The following is a 6020-nucleotide window of genomic DNA, read 5'->3' as shown; positions in this document are numbered from 1 at the left end:
GATGAGAGATCTATATATAGATATTTGCAGAGGTGTTAGTCAGCTCTGGGTTTTTGATTAGTGTTTTCTCTCTGATAGTTCTTAATTCCACTTGGAGATCTCATTGATCTCTTACTCATCCTTGGGCGATTCTGAGAGGCAAGTGTCACAGGAGAAGTTTCTGGAAGATTCCATGATCATCCACCTCGCAAACTGTCTCCGCCACTTGTCTATTCTCGTCCATCGCACCCTATATAAGGGCTTTTCAGCATGCATTGCACCTACTGTGTGTATTTAGGTGGGATGCAACGCACTTTGACCATGGAGCAGGTGAAATGGTCCAGTTTTGACCAGTTCTGAGTAGTTTTTCATGGAGAACTTCTGGGAGATGTTGTAATCAGTTGACCTTGTTCTTTTAGCGGTTGGAACAACAATTTTAGGGACTTAGGAGCCCTTGGTTTATGGACATTTTTGATTGGTGTTTCAGTGCCCAAAAATGTCTATAGCAGTTGCCCCCTAAAGCATGAGGTCGTTAATCTTTTGATGTCAGGTGAAATGCTTTGTCATGAGGATCCAAAGTTTTTTCAAGCTGGAAGGCGACTTGTAATAAGATACAATACAATACATTATCTTCATAATATTTTCATGATCTAGCTGAGGCGGGCATTTCCATGCTCAGCTTTATAAATTCATTTTCATGTACATGAGACAGACAATCGTCTGAGTGTAGACTCATGATTCTGGTGGAGCCATCATCCCTTAGATTGGATGATTATCTGTGCAGCAATGATGTACATTTGATGTCTTTATTTTCCTGAATATATATCGCAGCCTGAATGGATGAAACTAGATCCGGGGTCTTCAATATTGTTCAATCTTCACTCAAAGTACAAGTCGATCCATCTGAGAGATGTTCTGGAGTCGAACATGGAAAGACATCGCCTGATTACCAGCCAATGATGTAAGATGTTAACAGGCGCGAGAGGAATCACCGATAATGATGATGACCCTCAAGGTACTACAGTACAATTCACGTGGTGTGAATAAGGGACTTGGCGTCGAACACCACGCAAAATCTTTCGGTCGAAGGCCATTGATGTAAACCTGTCACCGGAAGTGAGAAACTTGCCATTGAGGCATGGAAGCTTCAAAGTACTGAAAGGGTTGTTCCTAGATCGACTTCTTGGATAATGAGCTGATGTCGACAAGAAGCGATCCGTCATAGGAGGGCCTTAGTGAATCCCACATCAATGACACAGAACGGAGAAAATGATTTTAATGGAGGTGAAAACGATCTGGTGATATAAGGTTCAGGGTGGCAGTCATGAAAGAATGGAGCGTAAATGTATTGCAGTGGGTGAGACACAGGTGAATTCTCTGAGTGACTTCTCTTGAACATATCGGCGACACTGACATGATGGATCGGTAGCATTAACCCCAAATATGGATGGTGTGACGGAACCATGGTGATGTGACCAGTGAATGGAACAACCCAACCCGACTCGGATGCGGAGTGAAAGTGTCATGTTCAAGAGTGACTTGCTACCAACAAAGTTTCTTCAAGTTTTCTTCCCAATTTTTCCCCAATCATTGCTGACCAGTACCTCTTTATTTTTGTCAAGCTTGAGGAGGATAACATATGCTTATTCTATAATTTGCCCTTCGAGCAAACCCATCGCTATGTTTTAACGAGCCTAGCGATAGTGAAACTCGTTCTTGTCTGTATGGACAAGTATGTCGCTATTCGGTTTTAACGAGTTTAACGGAAAAGATAACTTGGTCCTTTTCAATTTTAGAGAGTCTGAAAAGAGACATAAAGGAAACTCCAAAAATCATTTTTCGTCACATAATCCCTTGAGTCTGAAAAAGTATAAAACAACACAAAAGGGATGAATTTTCGTTACTTTTAACGAGCCGAACAAAACAAACGCTCGATCTTTTTGTGTAATAATCCCTCAAGTCCAAAAAGATTAAAATCTAAAGGAGGGATAGCACTTCCGGTCACTTTAATGAGCTGGAGAGGCCAATGGCTCGACAATATTTTCATATTTTATGAGTCAGTTGAAAAGAGCTTAAAGGAGACTCGTTTTTTAAGGAACGAGTGATAGATTTGGGTAGCAGCTGATTCCGGGTAAGGTTTGGAATTTTCCAATCATGGCAGTGTCACAAGGATGGCTAACAGGATCACTCTTCGCAGCTGTTCCTCAAAAGGGGTAAGCAATCAAATGGGGGTGAATGATCGGCCAATACAGAGTGGAGGTGATGATGAGAACACGACCAAGGCTTCAAAGCCTGATGAATTCAAGCTCATTTATTTTTTAACGAGCTTGAATTCCGCGTTAAAACTGCTCGAGGCAGGTTTATTTTTTAACGAGCTTGAACCCTGTATTAACACTACTCATGATAAGTTTGCATGCCCACAGCATAGTAACGCAAATCGAGGTGCATGCCCCCCAAGCTTCATTGCATTCATTGCGGTGGTTGGAATGAAGGTTTACCTCCGAGATCTTTGAAAGTCTCGACTTGGATAGGGAGTTGTTTCATTTTCTAATGAGGTTGGCATAGTAAAAGAACTATCCTCATGACTCCTTGTTTCATTTTTTAACGAGGTCGACACGAGATAAGAACTGTCCTCGGAATACACCATACTTACAGTATTTGATAGAAAATCAAAAACTGAAGGGTGATTAAGGTTGCTGGAATAATCTTTATGGTAATCCGGAAGATGGGAGCGATGGTGGTAATCTTCCCATGGTGCCCCATCAATCATCATTGACTGAACAATTCCTTCATCTGTATAATGTACTTGTGACCAAGGATCTGAAGGGGTGCCATATTCCTTAGACCTATCTATCCAAACACTCGATGAGCATTGATTTGGGTTTGCCCCACAGACCAAGAAAATTGATTGCTACAATATTTCTAAAATGGCGATGATCCATGCTGACAAAATGTTTAGGAATATTCCGAATCCATTAGATATAGAAGATTTCATATTGCAGGTTTCCACTGTGGCCACTTCCACCAGATTACCCGGAGGCGGTAGGGCAAAAGTACCCATTAAGGCAGTGTCTTTTAGGAGACCTACTCCGATATTTTGAAGCGAATGATTGCTTCCATGGATCATTGGAATGCTTCCCATAACTTGTGAACTATTGGGGAGAAATGTTTGTTGGTCGACGATTGTAATTCCTCCTTGAAAAGGAAATACAATCTTCCTGAAGTAGGTCGACACAGCTGCGGCCATGGCATATATCCAGAGCCTTCCTAGTAGGATGTTGTAATCGAGGTTTCCGTCGATTACTTCAACATCAATTTCTACTGTTTTGCCCCCTAGTTCAACTTGCAAGTTACTTAAAATCCCGGATGGAGTGTATGATCGTCCATCAAATGCTTTTAACATTGTTGACGATCGCGACAAGGGTGGTGAGCCTAAAGTTTTCTAGCAACTCATCAACATAATACATGTAGATGTCCCCTCATTAATAATTGTTTGATCAACAGTTTTGTTGAGGGCTTTCACTTGAATAAGGAAAGCTAGTTGAGCTGGTAACTGAGGGTCATATCCTTTGTGATTAAAGGATACAAGATTGGAATCCATTGGGTCAATCCCACCTATTGCTGACAATAAATCCTGCTTTTGGGAGGGGCAATTTTGCAGTACCTCAAGTGTCGACATAGCAGATGGCGATTTGGCCAGGTCCTCTACTATATTATAATACTGTGCTACTTTAGCACAAGGATTAAATGTTGATTTGTGTACTACTCCCTTTGGTGGCTTTATCGTTAGCTCAGGAATTATGGGTGGCACAACTTCGGTTGAAGTTGTTGTCGAACTACTCAGTTGATCAGTAGCCTTGTTTTTCGACAGCTGTGGATTCCCGTAATCTTTATTCCTTGTCAATATCAAAGCATCATTTTGCTGTTTTGAAATGGAAAACATAAGCACTTGGGATCGGGAAGCATTTTGATTAGCAACCAGTTTGTTTCTCGGGTTTGGAAACGGATCATTCAATACCACTGAGGTTTTTGAACTCTTAAAGAGTTTCTTAACTTCAGCTTTATGAGGACAATCTCTCGTCCGATGATCCTCATCACATATCTGACACCCCGCAGGGGGTTTCCTTTGCACATAAGGGTTTGCAGAAGGTTTTTCAGGAGATGACTCATCCTGCTTCTTTTTTCTCCCTTTCTTTTTCTTCTTGCCCCTTGGTTGCTTCAGTTGTTTGTCCTTGTCGGTTGACACGACATTTACCTCCGAGGCGAGAAGTTCTTCATTTTCATTTTGACTAGAAATCTTACGGGCCTTTCTAGATGTAGCCTTCGTTGATTTCACGTCTGTCGTACCAATCACGCCATCGCCGGCATGAGAGTCATTGTTTGATTTAGGGGGAAGAGGAACGGAAAATTCCGGTTTGGGAGCGTCAAGGATTTTATCATAGAGCGTGCCAGACTGAGTATAAATCAAGTCTAAATATTGCGCACGAGCAATAACTTGCTCTTCAGTGACGACTCCTCCCTTTGCCACATCTTCTATAATGGAAGGTAATAATGACTTAATAAACCATTCAGCTAAACGCTGATCAGGAATGTATGTTTTTACCATTCTACGATGACGTTGCCACTCATGAATATGATCAAATATGTGAGTGGCCGTTGTCTGTTTGAAATTGGTAAGAAGTTCTATTCCCGTTTTGTACCTTATGGGTAACTGAAAATGGGTTAAAAAGGTTGTGGCTAGGATACTGAAGTTATCAAACGAAGCTCTAGGTAATTAGATATACCATTTTGTTGCCGGACCAGTTAACGTTCTCTGAAAAAGGTGAAGCCTAATCGAATCATCGTTTAGGGTGTTTGATGAACACCACAGATGAAAGGTCATCACATGATTCGATGGGTCTTCACCCGGATTTCCATTAAATTTAGGAATATCTGACAGAAGTTTATGTGGAATCGCTGGCCACCAAGGGGCGTAAGCAATTGGATCATTCGTCAGCCGGTTTAGATCTGGTAATTCTAGAGTTGCTACAAAGGGCAACTGTTGATTCAGGTTAGGCAAAGCATACCCACGATAAGATGGAATCGCCTGAGCAGTGGGTCTTTGTATACCAGCATAATGTATTTGATGTTGGTAACTTTGATAAGGTTGATGGGCATAACCATTATAGTATGGTTGTTGATAACCGCTTTGGAAATGCGGTTGCCCATTACTTACAAAGACTTGTTGCTCAGGTCCTTGATATGATTGCTGGAATTGCGGTTGTTGAGATTGAACCAGCCATGGTTGTTGGACCATTTGCTGTTGTCCAATACTAGATGATTGACCAAGATGAGGAGTCATAGTACTTGTTTGAGCCTGAGTCGCTCCAGATAAGGAGGCACTAACCTGAGGTTGTGATTGAGTCATTGAGACAAGAGGCTGTTGTATTGCAACCTGAGAAACTTGGGGTTGACATACAATAGGTAGCACTTGTACTTGCGATGCAGTCACCATAGCAAGTATAGTGGGAATATTTGACACAGGGTGGACTCGTTGCATTGAATATACAACCCTTGGTTGTTGAGGCAGTATTGGTACCCAACCGCTGGATGTAATTCCAGTTTGACCTGAACTTTGTTGTAAACTCCCATATGGTTGTTCTCCGGGAGGGAACAATGAAAAGGCATACTGCCCCCCATATGGTGGCAATCCAGTACTTAAAGGGTAGATTGGCCTTTGAAGACACACTGGATCAATTTGTTGAGTTTCAACATAAGAAATACCAGATGATAATCTGGATGAAGAAATAGGATCTGACCATGTCGTCGAAACAATCCCTGATTGGACTCCGACTTGCTGTTGATAACTTGTTGGGACAGATGGTATACTGGCGAATATCATTGGAATAGCAGCAGGAGGCTCTGCCGTTGCTGCGTCGAATGACACAGTCCTGGATGTCGACGGTTGTTCAAACATATCTAGTCTATCTAAAATATTTTCTAGCGATTTTGATTGACTTTCTTCCACGATTGCGGATTACTCGATCAACTAAAAATCAAGG

The sequence above is a fragment of the Pinus tabuliformis genome, chromosome 3_2, assembly GCF_031772625.1.
Source record: "Pinus tabuliformis cultivar Carrire ecotype Pingquan chromosome 3_2, CPIR1, whole genome shotgun sequence".
Classification (NCBI taxonomy): Eukaryota; Viridiplantae; Streptophyta; class Pinopsida; order Pinales; family Pinaceae; genus Pinus; species Pinus tabuliformis.
The sequence above is the reverse complement of the archived record's forward strand: the minus strand, read 5'-3'. Positions refer to the sequence as shown.